This window comes from Protopterus annectens, chromosome 16.part0, assembly GCF_019279795.1.
Source record: "Protopterus annectens isolate FY-2018-M chromosome 16.part0, PAN1.0, whole genome shotgun sequence".
NCBI lineage: Eukaryota > Metazoa > Chordata > Ceratodontiformes > Protopteridae > Protopterus > Protopterus annectens.
The window spans coordinates 35,373,252-35,391,615 of NC_056750.1; the positions used below are offsets into that span (position 1 = coordinate 35,373,252).

At 38.2% G+C, this 18,364-nt stretch overlaps 1 protein-coding gene across 1 annotated transcript in view; it reads right to left on the reverse strand.

Moving 5' to 3' along the window:
- The window catches only part of MED27 (mediator complex subunit 27), a 1,926,959-nt gene that overhangs the window by 832,587 nt on the left and 1,076,008 nt on the right, over positions 1 to 18,364 (reverse strand). The window lies entirely within an intron of this gene.

Here is an 18,364-nt window from a genome sequence, read left to right on the forward strand (position 1 = left end):
TTGTGTTTTACACTTACCGCACTAGGAAACTATGAATTCCAGGTCAGGTTTATAAATAACACTGAATATATTTTTGTCTTTTAGTTGTTTTCTCTTCAGAGAAAAACAAGTTATTTTTAGTCAAGCATTTAACCTTTTGGAACATTCTCATATTAGACGGTGCTTGTTTTAAAAGTTATGAAATCTGAAATTAAATGGCACAGTTGTATCAGAAGTTAATAACTTGACAGAAAGTTATTGCATTACATGTTAATGGTTTAAACAGTGGTTATAAAAGAGAAGGGATACCTAAACATTCAAAACTAATTAAAGATCATACTTGCCCTTCTGCACGAAAGTTGTCTCTTATAAAATAACCTGAAAATGTTCATCTTTAAAAACTATACAGTTCCAGATAACCCCTCTTTAAAATAATCAAAGAAACTGATTTTGGGAGTTGACCAACTGTTGACTTCAAAAAACAAGAATACTTGACTAAACAAAAACTTTAGGAATTGTACAAATGTGCTGGAATTTACTGGAAAAAATAGCAAAAGAACCAATATTTTGGGAGCAAATAACTAGAGAGGAAAAGGTAACATAGTGGGTTGAGGCTAAGCCTTGGATGTCAGTTAGAGACTGCTTTCCCTACAAGAGATTGAGTACAGGCATAGAGAAAGCGACAGGAAATTGGTAAATAAAAGAATGGCTATGGTAGTGGTTTTAGCCGAGTCTAGAAGAGATGTTGCTGTTAAAGAAAAAGAAAATTAGTAGGGCTTATAAAACAGTTCATGATAACTAAAAGAATCAATTTGATGAGGTTAGAAAAGTTTGAGAACAGACATCGGAAAGCACTATACAAATGAATAATGGGAGGGCATCTATCCCAAGTATGCAGCAAAGTCTAGAAGGTTTAGGAGTTTTGTTTGAAAGTGATTACATATGTATTTTTATATCCCAAGCAGACTTCAGATAAATTTTCATATAAATAACAAATGATGGGAAAGAGAGAGGTAACTGAGAATAAGGTTTTGGGAGCATGAGTTTCCAGGTTTTAAAAATTCCATACAGAATTACTCCGTTAGAAATGTTGGGGGAGCAAATGGTTATAACCAAGGAAATTATGCTTTTGAGCAGGGATACAGGATCTGAAATGCCAAGACATGGCAAGGCCTTATGAAGTTTAATTCTATTGGCAACAAAAGAAAAAAAATATATAGAAAATGGAAATCAAAATCTAAACCAGCTGCAAATGAAGTACTAAATACTGCAAACCAAATAAAAGAACTGGTAGGATGACCCGTCGTACATGAAATGAGCAAATTAGAAAGAAAGAAATAAATTGAATTGGTGGGAATAATAAAGAACAATGTTCAGGAAAAGGAGTGAAATTTATGAGATGACAGGAACTGAACAATTTATGCAATGTTGGAGTGAATAATTTTTTTTTAAATCTACACAACGTGAAAATAATAAAGAAGATCTTAGTATGGTTTTAAGAACTCCTTAAAGCTTGCACGTTGTTCTTAAGCCTTGAGAACTGAAATAAGAATTGACAGGCTGCATGTTGTCAGTGACTTAAGTATTAAATAGACTGTTTTAGGGTGAGCTCACATCCTTTGTTGGACCATAATGCTCTTACATCTCTTTTCATGACTCATTACAAAATGGCTACAGAAAACACAACACCTAATCAAACTCCAAGCAAATGAGAAGTGGTTATATAAAGAAATCAATTTATCTAACAATAATACTGAGGTTAACAGTATTATACTTTGGGACTCACTGAAATCTTTTATTTATTATAGAACAGTGACTTGTATACAAAAAAATTAAAAGAATCATAAAAGATTTGAACAAAATATAAGATGATTTGAACAGTGCTAAAAGTTCAAAAGGGGGACTATACTTATATAATGAAATCATCAGATTTTTAATCACAACCCATCTCAGAAAAAATACAATCCTATTTTATTACTTGTAAAGGATTGCAAAGAATAGCAACAAGAAGTAACATTATATGTACAGCAGACACAATTAATTACAAAGAACAGTCAAGAACTACCAAACAAGTAACTAATGTTGAAGATGTAGCTTTTAAGAAATATTCTGAAATGCTAAACACGGACCATGCATCACAGACCAGGGCATTGTGCAAATACTTATTAAAATATTATAAAAAAGGGAGGAAAAGGTTAAATCTTTATTGAAACCAAATCAACATGACAAATAGAAAACAACATAAAAAATAAAATATAAATAAAAGAAGGCAGAGACAGGAACAAATGGAATCACATCAGCACTGTATGTAGTATACACAAAGAATGTAATCTGCAAGTTTACATCAATGTTTGAAGGGTATGCTTGATTCCTCCATCATAGAAATGCACTTTAAAAACTCTAGGAATAAAGCAGGGTGAATATCCAAATCTATGTTATTCTTTTACAACAATGCCACCTCACAAACAATGATTACAAGTTATGTGTGTCCATGCCAATGAAAAGATTAAAACTGGCATCACCTTTGCTTAAAGAAGCTGAACAAAATGGTGTTTTTACAGCTATGTTAGCTAACACACAGATGTAGGCAATATTAATAATAATTACACTAACAGACCTCACACATAAAAATGAAAAACAACTAACAATTATGAGCCAAGACACTGAAAATGCATTTAACTCCATAAAATGGGAATACCTATTTAAAGCATTACAAAAGTATGGTTCTCCTAACATGCATATAAACATTTAAATAAATGCATAAAAATGATAGATATACACCAAAAATAGGAGTCCACTTACTGCAAGCTGTTACAACTGAAAAAAGGGGAGAATGCCCAGTTTAACCACTCCATTCTATAAATTAGCATACTCGTGTATACAAATTGCAAGCAATCTACCTACCATGGAATCCTTCTATCAAACATTTTGAAGCATATGACATAAATTAACTATGACAGTATTATTAAAAACCAAAATGAAATTATTAGTTGGAATAACATGTTTGCTACCTTCAAAGGCAGATTAAGGTTAAATAAATAATTATTCTACTAAAAACACTATATATAGTACACACAACTTATTTTTTACCAGTTAAGAATCACCTTAAATCATTAAATAAAATTTTCTTAAGCTTTCTTTGGCAATCATGCAGATCAAAAAGAACATTAAAAAGCATTCAAGAAAGGCTGCCAAAAAAGCAATTACTAGAAAATGGAAATCAAAGTCTAAACCAACTGCATTTGAAGTATTGAATATTGTAAAAGAGATAAAAGAACTGGAAGAGGGATTTTAGAGAAGGGAAATTACATAGAAGTAAATGGAAACTGTGGGAATAATACATGCATAATAATGTTCAGGAGACAAAGGAGTGGGGTTTAACAGAAGGCAGGAAGTCAGCAATTTTCTTTTTGTAATGTTCGACTGATGGTTGCAAAAAATATATGGAATGTATACTGCAAATTAAATGGAAAAATTTTAAAATGGTTTATTTTCTTTTCTGTTAATAATGCATGTTTGCCTATATCTTAAATGATAATTTGATAAAGGTGCTTGTTTAAATCATACAAGAAAGTGGAGTACAGGATGACTTGTGGTTCTGGTTATTGAAACATACATTGTTGGGCAAGTATTAAAACTGAAAGTTCACTGCAATTATTCAACATATACAAGAAAACTGAAATATATCCATAGGAATTTATGCGACAATAACAATTTTGGAGTTAAGCATAATTCAACCAATACAATTAAAAATGATGTGTTATTGAACCTAGGTAATTAAAGTGTCCATTTATAATCCTACAAACTCTGCCTACATTAGTGCAATTATTAAAAGACCTTTTAAAACTTTATAAATGTCCAAAGGTAAAAGGGGTTTACTTTTTACATCAAAGTATGCTAAATGATTGCCTGGAAAGAAAATTATTTCTTGTTTTGGTTCAGCTGTATTACCAATATAAAAAATATTATCAGATGAATGAATTATAAGCAAACTTAGACTTGAGGTAAGACACTGAATTCTAATTCAAAATGTTATATCATTTGGTTTAAAATGCAATGTATGACATCATCTAATATACGAATCTGCCCTAAACTTATCGGATGTTTTCGATGATTTTATCTAAAAAGAAATGCTCCAAAGCAATGCCTTCAGATACTTATAAAATTGTACTGCATTCCAAAATGCAAATTCACAAGTCATTCTTTACTTAATGAGATCAGCCAAATTACACAATCTTGACAAAAAAGATCTAACAGCAAAATCAGTATTGAAAACTACTAATTCGCTATTCTGGAAAATATTCAATTGCAAGTGTTTATAATGTGCAGTTTTACACCTATAGGATTTGAAAAAAATGAATAAAGGAAATAGTTTTTGGTGGATTTTAAAAAAAAACTGACAAAGTATTACGGGAAGCACATGACCTGTGACTGCAATTTAATTCCAGACTGCTGGGCTAAATTTCAAAAATGTGGCCAGATTTTTTGTATTTACAGTTTTAGTACATTAAAACATTCTACTCTTTAATCTTCCCATACCTTTATGTGTATGAATGAAACAATTTACATTCCTTTGTTATATTCTGACAATGGCTAGAAAGACAATATGATTATGCTAGATTTCAGAATGTACTCATATAACCACCAGAGATTTCAAGGAAGACATTTCTGTACTGCAAATGAGAAGGCAACATCTTACTATAAAACTCTGTGTTTTGGCCCAAAATTATGTCTGTTTTAGAGAAATATAATAACAATAGTACATGATTTGAGATATTTGATTAATAACTATAACATATGAGCAGTAATCATCATATGGAGTGCATCCATTTATGTTCTATGCTGTCTATTAGAAATAGACAGTAGACATACCAGATAAATAGAGAACATTGTTTTTTTTTGTTTTTTTTTTGGTATTGTGATTACTGCAGCTTTTCTATCAGCTAAGTCAAATACAAGGTGTCCTTTTCAATACGTGTGTGTGTGTGTGTGTGTGTGTGTATGTATATATATATATATATATATATATATATATATATATATATATATATACACACACACACACACACACATATTTTTTATATATATATATATATATATATATATATATAGCTCAAGAATATAACATTTTAATCAGCTCTATTCATTTCAAAATGTATTTTTTGCTTGTTTGTTCTAAACTGGAAAATTGATAAAGCGTTTGTAAAATAAAGAAATTCGACTTTTGTCGGGGGAAAGGACAGTAAATGAACTGTGCCCCTTTCCACTCTCACAAGTGATATTTCTAGCTATGCCTACACTTGCAAACAATTTCTGTGATACTTTATCAAGGCGGCATCACAGAAACAGGTCAGTAGTTATTGAATCTGATCACCTGCACTCTCCAAGAAAAGCAACGTAAGCCACTTTTACATGTTGTGCAAAGTCCCCCACAGAAAGAGGTAGGATACCTACTAACTGGCTCCATGACTACAGTGAGACTCTTTCTGATCGACATTTATAAGCTCAATCACAAATGAACACAGTTATGATAACCTATTTAAAAAAAAAACTACAAAAAGGATTCTGCAGATGGGCTGCCACCCCTTATTCTAACTCTGCAACCCCGCTACTTAGTAAATACTAAGTTTAACATTCTAGGGCAAAGAGAAATCTCTCTGATACTGCAATCTCAATCTTAAAATTCATAACCCTAGACTCGCTCACAAGTGCATCAACAACCAGTATCTCATTTCTAAGCCTGGCACTCTGACTATATACATGAATCAGAGACACCAACACAGGAGCAGGCATTGTCATGAAGTTTTAATGTAATCCATTTATGCCAGGGAAGGCATGTTATGGGATTTTCTTAAATATCTATTCCCTACTTATCCTCTTAAAATGGGGGGGGGGTTAAGCCAGGAAGGGAAGCAGTTGTCCCTCCTAAGATGGGCAAGTTGTCTTCATGGGTGCTAGAAAACTATGGAGTAAAGAGTAGCATGGAAGTTTTCAGGCGGAGCAGCACTGCTTGTTATGATTTGCCTATTATTTGATAACTGATAGGAATGGTCAGTCTTAGCCCATGGAACCCTAACAGTTAAGATTTTTTCCCAGCCCAATTTGAGGGTTAGAAGAGATACTGCTGTATATTGTGAAAGTAAAAAAGCACTCATTTTAATTTCTTTGTTCTCAAAGTGATGTATAGTTCTCTGAATAGGTCAAAGGCCCTAGTTTGTTTACGTTCATGCCAGGCTCTGCATCAGAATCTTACTTTGTATTTAAACATTGAGGAGGAGGCCCAGCCCATTACTCCTACCTTACCTCATCTACCCCTACAGAAGGTTCCACTTTCAGAAGGACTAATTGGGTTGTAAGGATGTTAGGGGATAGGTGTGGGTTGTCTGCCAACTTAGATGTATTAGGCATCTCAGTGGAAACATCATCATATTCGTGCACTGTTTTCTGTTTTCCACTACCCAACTAAGCAGAAAGTTATAATCTGTAATCAGAATCAGGTGGGTGGACTCCATAAAGACTTTGAAAAAGCTGGAACAGTACAAGTTCTCCTGAATAATGTGATCCTGTACAACATGCTAAGGCAAATTACACATTTAAGATGCGATATGATTCTCCTCAAGTAGAACAAGCAATTGAGCAGAAATGCTGAATGTAAGCAGAAGCACATAAAACCTGCAGAAACTACTGACAACTGATGCTGCGAAGTGCAACAGTGAAAGTGTAACACTGCACTTCTGATTTTTTGAGATGCCATTCTGGCCTGTAAGTGGTTGACAGGTGAGTGGACAAGAATAAAGACACATGAAAACTATTCAAAGCTACAAAGCAGTTTTAAAAGATGGTATGTAAAAAGCAAACAGAGGTGAAAGAAAGAATTCGCATTTAGAAAGGTTGATCAAAGTAAAGCAAAAGAAATAGAAAAAAGTCACTTTGGCAGAAAAGACTGACCTACTTCCGCATTACAGCTGTCAATTCAAGCAGCCATGACAAAGTAAATTAAGAATTTGAACATGCTAATCTAGAAAAGAAATGTGCAGTAACACTTCAGATGTAATGAATTAACATGTCCACATAGTGGAAAGTCGGAAAAAAAATAAAACTGATATATGTGAAATGTATAAGCTTTGCATCCTGTGGTACATCTGCAGGATAACAATGAAATCTGTGCCCAGAGCTGAGCGCTTTGCACATACTACTATACTTAGACAAGCGGCATTCATACTGCATTTAGTACTTACAACTGAATGTATACTCAGACAAGAAGTATTCATACTCGACGTACTACAACTGAATGTATACTCAGACAAGAAGTATTCATGCTGCATGTAGTACTACAACTGAATGTATACTCAGACAAGATGTATTCATACTGCATGTAGTACTTACAGTTGAATGTATACTCAGACAAGATGTATTCATACTGCATGTAGTACTTACAGTTGAATGTATACTCAGACAAGAAGTTTGCATACTGTACATACTACAACTGAATGTATACTCAGACAAGAAGTATTCATACTGCATGTAGTACTTACAGCTGAATGTATACTCAGACAAGAAGTATTCATACTGCATGTAGTACTTGCAGCTGAATGTATATTCAGACAAGATGTATTCATACTGCATGTAGTACTTACAGCTGAATGTATATTCAGACAAGAAGTATTCATATGCAGAATGACTATCAGAGCAAAGTTCAGGTCAAATAAACAAGTGCTTATTGGTGGTATTTGTTAAATACTAGTCAAACTGTACTCTCCCTCTACAAGAGGACATGACTTACCACAGGATGTTCCTCTCTTATTCTTTCCAATAGGTTTGACAAAACAATTCACAAAGCCATTTAATAACATTGTTGATCAGCACAGGAAGCTAGGTAGGATATCCTACTTAACTAGTTAATTCCGGGATCTGACAAACTTCACTAACTAGACATTTACATATACATTGTTCATACTACTGTACATATGTGCAAAATTAATAAATGCAAAACATGTGTTTGGCTGTAAAGAGGCAACAACTCAGAGCTTAGAAAGATGATGACACTCATCGAACCCCTCACCCCATCATTCTCCCACTGGTCTTCCAAAAAATTTAAGTATTGTCACTATCAACCTCTGTAGCATTTGTGACAAAATTAGAGAGGATATCACAGTATAACCTTGATATTCTTGCTATCCCAGAAACCTGGCTTAAACCTAACATTAAAGACTCTAATCTACTCCCTCCAGGCTACAGTATTATCAGATCTGATGTGCCCCACAAGAAAGCAAGAGGGGTAGCCTTCATTTACCCACATTCACACAATCTCTCTTCCTATTCACACAACATCCCAAAATTCCAAAATGCTGAGATACTAGTATCACTACTAAAGCATAACATTAAAAACAGCTGTGTTTTGTTCCACTCTACATCCTGCCTGGATACAATATAACAACTTTAGAAGAAATCCTCTCCTGGACAATGAATTATATACCTTACAAAAACATAAAACTAGGATATCTAAATATTGCCAAACTTTCCCTCAGGTAATATAAACCTTTATACTTAAATATAACTTATTAATGCATACACTAGATTTAATAATACCAGCATTAAGGGTGCAATTCTAGACTGGATACTAGTTTCCGACTCCAGTAAATTTACAACCTCTGGAATCCAACCATATGCACTTAGAGATCATTTTCCAGCTTATACTCATAGAAATACCAATCAACTTAAAACAAGCTGAAACCATTATAAATTCAATATACACTCCATCAATATATTGAAAGCTTTTAAATGATCTGTCCTAAAAACTCTTCCACTCGATGAGGTAGTGAATACTTTTAATACCTTATTCTTAAATACTTTAAACAGCCCTTTCCCACTCTGCAAAAGAGTGAAATTTAACAACGGACCATAGCCCAATACCCAGAGATTTTTTTTTTTTTTTACAATTCAGTTTTGATTATAATCGAGTTTTTACTTAACTGAGCTAAAATTCTGAGACCAAAATTAAACACAGACAAAGCCTGGAAAGAATGGCTTAAACATAAAACTCCCTATATTTTTCTGAGAATTGCACACTCTGATGTAAAAGCAGATAGATTCAGTGCAAACTTCACACCCCTCTCACCTTCAAAAGGGCCCACAACAATAGCAGAAAAGTGTAGTGTCCCAAAAATCACAAACGCACTGGTGAAAACAACCCTTTCAAAAGCCAAAAACACAGCGTCAATGGGACCAGATGGTACCCCAGGCTGTGTCTTGCACGAACTACAGAACGAATTAACCCACACACCTAAACACGCTGTTCAACCTCAGCCGCTCGACAGGCTACGTGCCCACAGAATGGCACACAGCAACGGTTATTCCTCTCCACAAAGGAGGGGCCACAACTGACCCATAAGCCTGACTAGCCTGGTCTGCAAGGCTATGGAGAGCATCATCATGGAACTCATTAACAAAGACATTGGAAACCTCCAAACACTTGCCCCGACCCAGTTCGGCTTTGTTAAGGGCAGATCTTGCCTACTAAACCTGGTTGACTTCTTCGAGACAGTCACCAAGGCCATAGACAAGGGAAAGGTGGTTCACACAGCCTACCCTGACCTCGCCAATGCTTTTAACACCATTCCCCACTCGGGTATTAGAGAAAAACTCACCAGCCTAAACATAAACCCCTACGTCACAAGATGGGTTGCCAACTGGCTTACAGACAGAACTCACACGGTAAGAATAGGGGTCTCCAGGTCCAACTCTAAACCAGTCACAAGTGGTGTCCCACAAGGCTCGGTCCTGGGACCTCTACTGTTCTGCATATACTTTTCAGAAGTACAGGCAAACACAGGAGGACTATGGCTAACCAAGTTCACCGATGACTGCAAACTGGGAGCCATAATTGACTCTCTGGCTGACACGGACATCCTCCAAAAAGGCCTTACTGAGACGGACACCTGGTGTCAAAGTCATGGCCTCAAGCTAAATGTCAAAAAAATGCATAGTCATCCCATTTGGGAAAAATAAAACACCCACAAATTACCATAGGTGGCAGGCCCCTTAATACAGAAGAGGTAATAACAGATCTGGGGACCCAGGTAGATAGTAATCTCTACTTTGACAATCATATAGCCAAAGTAGTTAGGAAATCCTTCTATGTGGCCCATCTAATTACTAAAGGGTTCGCATCTAGAAATAAAGAGGTTATAGTGCCCCTCTACTCGTCACTCATTAGACCCATCATAGAGTACAATGCCCCATTTGGGATGTACCTCACAAGACACTTCAAACAGCTGGAAAATCCACAAAAGTACCTCACCAAGAGGATTACTGGCCTCAAACACATGTCCTATGCAGCTCGACTGAAAAAACTCCGGCTGTACTCAGTGGCATATCGCTTACTCAGAGGTGATCTCTGCATGACTTACAAAGCCATATCCAACGCAGATTTGATGGACATGCTCCAACTAAAGAAATCCAAGTCACTGCGAGCCACGTGCTCTAGTGAGCTAAACCTCACTACAACAATAAATAGAACATGCTGGAGGGATAGATTCCTGTCACAGAGACTCCCCATGCTTTGGAACAAAATTCTATACTACATTAGGCAGAGCCCCTCACTAACACTCTTCAAGAGAAACCTTGACGAGTGGATGGGTAACAGAAAATACACCCCTGGGATCACTTCATTGGCTCTGCTTGACAGAGGATCAGTTGATTATTCAATGAGGCGGCGAAAGCCAACACACTCTGGCTAGGCTTATAAATGCCCTAGGGCAGATAGCCTAGTACCTACCTATGAACCTATAAAAACAAGTCAACCTACATAAAAAAAAAAACCAATAGTTTAGCCATCTATAACTTCAACACAAAAACAACCCCTAAAACATCTGATCTTCAGTACATAACCTGCTACATCCAGGCTCAAACAAGGCACCCAACCCTAACTGTAATAGATCTCCAGCAGAAATTACAACTTTATTCAGTACCTACTTCACAGAAAGCATTACCTTCCCAACTAAAAATTCTTCACCCCCAGTCAGTGCTTCTATGACCCCCTCAATAACACCCAGTCCTAGTAATTCAGCAAACAGTTTAGACCAAACCCAACATTCTCCATACACTGTACACACTACCCCCTCCTTTAGTCCTCCCCAAGTATTCCCATCCAAACCTAAATCACTCTCTATATCCATTCCTACCAACTTCCACTTAGAACCCATATCCACATCAATGATAAAAAAAAAAAAAAAAGAAATCTACTTAAACTCAAACTCTGCTCCACTGCAGCTGATAACCTCCCACCCGAATATCTAAAGATAGCTGCTGATGCCATAGCATACCCAGTCTCTATCCTTATCAATAAATCAATATCTGAATCTTAATATACCTTCACTATGGAAAAAAGGCCTATACTATCCCTCTTCAAAAAGGTGGCATCTCGGCTGATGTCTCTAACTTTTGGCCTACTGCAATTTCATCACCTCACTCAAAAATTCTTCAAAGATACACCTCAACTATCTTCCACAAGAACAGCTCTTAACATCCAGCCAACATCACTAAGGAACAGGTCCTTAATGCTCTCTCTAAGGCTAAGAGCACTGCTTCAATGGGACCAGACAATATCCCAGGATGCCTTCTAAATAGCATGAAAAAGGACTTAACAAGCCCTCTGGAATTGCTATTTAACTTTAACCAGCAAACAGGCTTCATGCCTCATGAATGGAGAAAGGCAGCAGTTATACCTCTGCACAAAAGTGAGCCATCGACAGACCCTGGAAACTAGAGATCCATATGTCTCACTAATCCTATATGTAAAGCCACGGAAATAATTATCGTGGAAATGATCAACAGTGACATAGTAAACCTCCAGACACTGGACACAACCCAGTTTAGCTTCAAGGGCAGGTCATGCTCACTCAACCTGGTGGACTACTTTGAGAATGTCACCAAGGTAATGGATGAGGGCAAAATGGTTCACACTGCCTACCTTGCCCTTACCAAGGCATTTGACACAATTCTCCAATTGGGCATTGCTGACAAAGTCATGAGGTTAGGTACAAACCCGTATGTCACCTGTGGATAGCCAACTGGCTCACAGACAGGACCCAGGAAGCTAGAATTGGGGAGTCTACCTCTGCAAAGAGGCCAGTCACAAGTGGAGTCCCTCAGGGTCTGGTTCTTTGACCACACCTTTTGGGCATTTGCTTTTCTGATTTCAAGGCCAATGTTGGTGGTCTCTGTTTGACTAAATTTGCAGACGACTGCAAATTAGGAGCCGTCACTGAATCCCACACTGACACAAATGTTCTCCAGGAAGGGCTAACACAGACAAACTGGGGTCAGAGCCATGGACTAAAACTAAATGCCAAGAAATGCAGAATAGTGTCTATCAGGAAGTCATCCACCACTGGTAACTATCAGATTGGCAACACACCCCTTAGAGTTGACCTTGTAGTCCGAGACTTGGGGACACACACAGACAGTAATCCAGTCTTTGACCATCATGTATCTACAGTAGTGAGGAAATCATTCTATGTTGCGCAACTTATAAACAAAAGTATGACATCTAGGTCCAAGGAAGTCATTGTTCCACTGCATTCAGCATTCATTCGACCTATCACTGAGTACAATGCTTCCTTTGGTATGTACCTAACCAGGCATATCCAACAACTGGAACCTCCACAGAGGTCCCTCACTAAAAGAGTATAGGGCATAATTAAAATGTCCTATGCAGACCACCTCAAGTGCCTATACCTGTATTCTGTCTCATACAGGCTTTTGAGGGAAGATCTATGCCTGGCATACAGGGCACTGTCAGACCCCACTCTAATGGATTGCCTGCATAGTCACAAAAAAAAACCAGCACCAGACTTACTTGTTCTAAAGACTTAAACCTTGCATGTGATATAAATAGGACCTGCTGGAGAGACAGGTATGTATCCCAGAGACTACCCTGTGTCTGGAACCCAATTCAAGGGTAACTTGGACGACTGGATGGGGAACAGGAAATTAATCCCTGGTTTGGCAACTGTCTCTCTAATGGACACAGGCAACCTGTAAATGGTTCATCTCTCTGGCCCCTCCTTGTAAATGTTTCCTCTCTCCGGCCCCTTCTTGTAAATGTTTCATCTCCCAAGCCCCTGCTTACACTTATCAAGGGTAATAGAACTTGTCAGAGATCTGGAATGCATGGGTAGGCTTAAAAAGGCTCTTGTGATCATTAGCCTAGTAAACCCCTATGAACATGGCTTCCACCCAAAATACAGTACAACTACTGCCCTTCTATCATTTACTGACACCATAAACAAACTCGTTTCCTCCTTATTTCTTGACTTGTCAAAAGATTCTGATACAGTTTCTCACCCTCAACTCCTGAGGCAGTCTGCCATAAACATTTCTTGGAGTCATTATAGATGATAACCTTACATTTGACCTGCATGTTCAAACATAAGAGACAGACAAAAAATTTGGAATAACTTCCTTAGCAACACCACCAAAAACACTTTTGCCACTACCTTCCTTCTCCCTCTACTCTCTCCAACTTCAAACTACTACTAAAAAATTACTTAAATAAAACCTGGCTTTGCTCCTGCACTACCCCAGGCTGAACTAATCCATCCATCCTTGTACCACTATCATATTTTGACTATATTCAGAGAAAAGGAATTAGTAAAATTGTGTCTATATTAGATCAGCGAATGCTGATTGATCGACCTTATTTTACCGAAAGTTAAAAATATTGAAGCAACAGAAACTCAAATTTTTTTTTCCTAGGGAAAGAATATGGTTGTCCGTTTCTGTTGCTTTGGTGTTTTCAGTGCTGTGGTGGAAAGTTACGGGTCGGATTCAGGTAAGTGTGCAACTGTGTGGATGTGAGTGTTAGAGTGGGTTAGGTGAGTTAGGGTTAGGGCTCGGGTTAGGGGTGTGTGCGATTGTGTGGACATGAGGGTTAGGGCGGATTTAGGTGAGTTAGGGTTAGGGAGCGGGTGAGGTGAGTGTGTGATAGTGATGGACCTTAGGGTTAGGGTTTGGGTTAAGGTAAGTGGATAGTGGTGTGTGCATAGTTTAGTGTAGGGTTAGGTGTCAGATTTTAGGTGTATGTGTGTGGATTTCTGTTTGTTTGGTGTGCTTGTGTTGTGTGTATGTGTTTTGGATCAGCTATTTTTTTCCCTAGGAAAAAAATCGCTGATCTGACAGTTCGAGATTGTAAGCTTTCGCTTACATAAGGTCGATCAATCAGCGTTCGCTTTTTTAAGTGTTCGCTGATCTAATATAAACCCGTAAAATCTACTTCTTAGACAAAGATGCAATATATTTTTGCCTCTGCTGTATGAACTAGTCATCTTTGTTCCAGAGTGTACTCAGAGTGACTAATGTCATCTCTATGAACTGGCAATTGATACAGTATGTGTTTTCAACTTGTTGTAGCTGTCCAGATATTTGCAGTATGTACTTATAGGTTTACATTGTATAACCTGAAGTTGAATTTTTACTTAGTTAATACGCCAGTCTTCTGTATTAGACTTTGCAATAACTTTATTTAACTGTGACCATATTATGTCAATGAGGAGCTTTTTTCCTAGGGCCCCCGCTGAAAATGGGATATCATCCCAGTTGGGACTTTTCTGGTAAACAAATGTCAAGTAAAATAAACAAACCAATTCATCAGAGGAAGCCATGTTGATTTTAATCAATATGGTAAAAAAAAAAGACTAGTCCCTATATAAGTAGACAGGCCCATACTGTTTTAGATTGCATCAAATTTGGTAATTTCAAGTTCCCAAGTAACCAGGGCTGGTGTTAGCATTTTGGGGGCCCCCAGTAAGTGTCAAATTCCTGTCCTCTAGACACTTCCAGTTAAGTATAACCTTGTCACTGCCACCCCTTTAAGAGTAGTGCACACGGACTAAACTGTAAGTTAATGTGTTATTACATTGTAACAGGTCTGTGTACCACACCAAGCTGGCCCATCTCACAAAGGGACATCCTCACCGACTGGCATTTCATTACAATCATGTTACATTACAGCTGGACATCCTGTGTATGCATAAGACAAGATGGAAGGGCAGTGCAGCAAAGCCACTTGGCTTGGGATCTAAAGTCTACTACTCAGGAAAGACTAGAAATGGTGTGGGACTTGTGTTGAGAGACAGCCTTCAGAAGACAGTGAGGGATGTCATCAGACTCCAGTGCAATGAGCATTATTCATAATCTCGGTCTATGCCCCCCCCCAGTTAAGCTGCGATAGCAAGGAAGAGAGTGCATTCAGGCAGCATCTGCAGGATCTACTAGATAAAGCAGGACAACATGAGTTGGTGTTGATAATGGGGGACCCAAACTCACATATTACGACAGACAGAACTGATATGAAGTCTGCCTAGGTCTACATAGGCGGGGCAACAGAAAGAAAGAAAGATGGCCCACTCTTGATTTCTGTCTGACAAATGTCTTGATAGTGGCCAAAACGGTTGAGCAAGAGAGACAGTCACAAGAGCATATACAAAAGTGGCCAACATGCAACTCAGGTAGACTTCCTCCTAGTAAGGAAATGGCACTGGGTAGAATCAATTATTGCAAAGTCATCCCGAGTGAAAACAGTCAGACCACAGCATAAACCACTGCTTGCCACAATCAGCTGCAAGCAGTGGTCAGAGATGGCTGCAAGGTCAGCAGAGACAATACTGAAGACCTGGAAAGTGACTGCAGAGAAATCACATTAGTTAAAGGGATTACTTAGGACTCTAGCACTTCAGGAAGAAGGGGAAATAGGTGGAGATGAAGAAGAATGGCAGAACCTCACAACAGCATGTGTGAAAACTACAGAACAAGTATGCATCTGAAACAGGTATGGAAACAAGGTAAATAAGGAAAGCTGATAGTGGAATACAGGCGCTCAGAAAGTCATCAAAAGGAAGGACTGCAGGAAAAATGGGAGATACTAAAGCTGGACCAGGCTAAGAAGGAATACTGGTTGGTTAACAAAGGGGCTAAGACAGCAGTTGCAATAGGGAAGAACAAAGCATCAGAGGCACTTTGTCAGCTTCTGGAAAGTGACTCAGTAGATGATACAAAAACTCTATCAGACTGGAAGGCAAAGACAAAAAAGATAAGATAAGTCAACAGATACCCTTTATAAGGGATGCCAGCAGCAGCAACCTGCTCACCAGTCCACACAATATCAAACGTAGATGGAAGGAATATGTCCGGTAGCTTCTGAATGAGGAAAATCCTACAAAAGTTGTACTGCCCCAGACAAAGACTGCAATGAAAGGAGGAGAGCCCACCCTAGAAGAAGTAAAAACAGCACTAAGGAAAATGAGGTCACAGAAAGCAGCAGGCTCAGATGGGGTCTCTGCAGATAAGATCAAGGTGTTGGGTCAGTAAGGGGAGAAATGTCTCCTGAGGGGTCTCATAGCACTACTGAGAGAAGGACATTCCCAGATGACTGGAGAATAAGCATACTAGTGCCAATGTACAAGAACACAGGGGACATTTTCAGCTCTGGGCAGTATAGAGGTACCAAACTCCTGTCATTCTGCTTGAAAGTTCTGGGCAGGGTGATTCATAAATGAATAAGCAGCTTAGGAGAAAATAGGATGGGAGACAAGCAGTATGTATTTGGAAGATGATGCATCACATCCGACTCGATGACTGCAGTGAGACAGATAGTTGAGAAGAAGATAGAAATGAAGAGAAAGTCCCACTGGGAATTCTTACACTTGGACAAAGCATATGACAAGGTCCAAAGAAAGTTGATTTGGGCAGTTCTGCGATGGTCTGAAGTCCCAGAAACATTGATAGAATTACTGCAGGCTACCTACAAGGACCCAATGACCCAAGTATGAACAAGTGTTCAACCTCATGGAAGGGCTCCCAGCAGGAGTGGGTGTGCATCAGGATTCAGCTCCAAGCCCATTGCTGTTCATACTCATGAAGGACTACATTAGCAAACAGGTTGGAGTAGAAATATCCACAAAAGTTTGCTGTATGCAGACGATGTGACATTACGGGCAGGCTTTGAACAATAACTTCAACAAAGGGTAGGAGAATGCAGTGCAAAACTGAAAGAACATGGATGAAACGAGTACAGATAAGACACTGGTAATGGCAGCAAATGAGGAAAATCAGAAGAGCTGAGTATTGAGACAGAAGGAAAACTAGTGTAACAGGTCAACAGCTTCAGGTACCCGAGACGGGGAGGTGCAGAAACTAGTGTAATAGGTTAACAGCTTCAGGTACCTGAGACGGGGAGGTGCGCACAGAAATCTGAATAAGGAGGTCAAAGCTAGAATCAGATGGGCTGCAGCCAACTGTTACAGTGTCAGGTGTGGTGTATGACAAAAAATGCCAAAAAAGCTGAAAAGTAAGCTGTACAAAACAGTGGGGTGACCAGTACTACTGTATGGTACAGAAACATGGGCAGTAACGGCAGAGCAGGTGAGGAAGCTAGAAGTGATGGACAGGAAGTGCCCGAGACTGGTGGTAGGATGCATACTGTGGGACAGACAAAGAAATAAGGATATCAGAGCAGAAACCAAAGTACTCCAAATGCAGCGAAGACCATAGAGAACAGATTATGGTAGTTCAGGGACAGGTGCAGGAAAGGAGAAGACAATCTGGTGAAGACGATTTAGGACAGACAGGAAGAAGACATGAGGAATAGAGGGCGTCCAGCAAAGAGTTGGATGGATTGTGTGAGATGAGACCTGCAACAGTCGGGCATGAATGTTGAAGAAGGTAGAGAGACACTGAATTGTGAGAGATGGCAACAACTGACACAACAACCCACCCCTTGTTGAAAATGGGAAAAAGAGGGCGGATTATGATGATGCTACATTAAAGACAAACAGCATCTTGCCTTGTAGTGATGGACTGACTCTGTGAAACAGTGTTCTAGGTCACACCTCTCAACTATCCTGATTTTCGCCTCTTATTTTTGGCTTGTTCCTCATAAAATGTGTGTTTTTCTAGCAAATCACTGAGGTTGGAAGTCATGAAATAAAGACAGACACTTGAGTTTCAGAATTTATACCCTTCAGAAAACGAATGCTAAGATAAAGCCTATTATTCTATCAACTTTCTAAGTTTAAGAGCAATATTTAAAAATGTGTTCCTATTTTGGGGTCTTTGTCCCACCATTATTTTGGGAGCTGTCTAGAATTCTTGTGCTAAGAGGTCGAGAGGTATGTACCTAGGTGAAGGGCTTTGTTTTCATCAAAGGATAGCCTGAACAGAAATTATGACTATGGGTGGGAATTCACTGTTAATGTTCAATTTACTTCTGTTTACATCCTTTCAACCCAGCTTAACTAGCTAAGAGTGTGTAATCAATAAATGATCAAATTTGGAGAAGGGATGTGTACCGTTTTATATATATATATATATATATATATATATATAT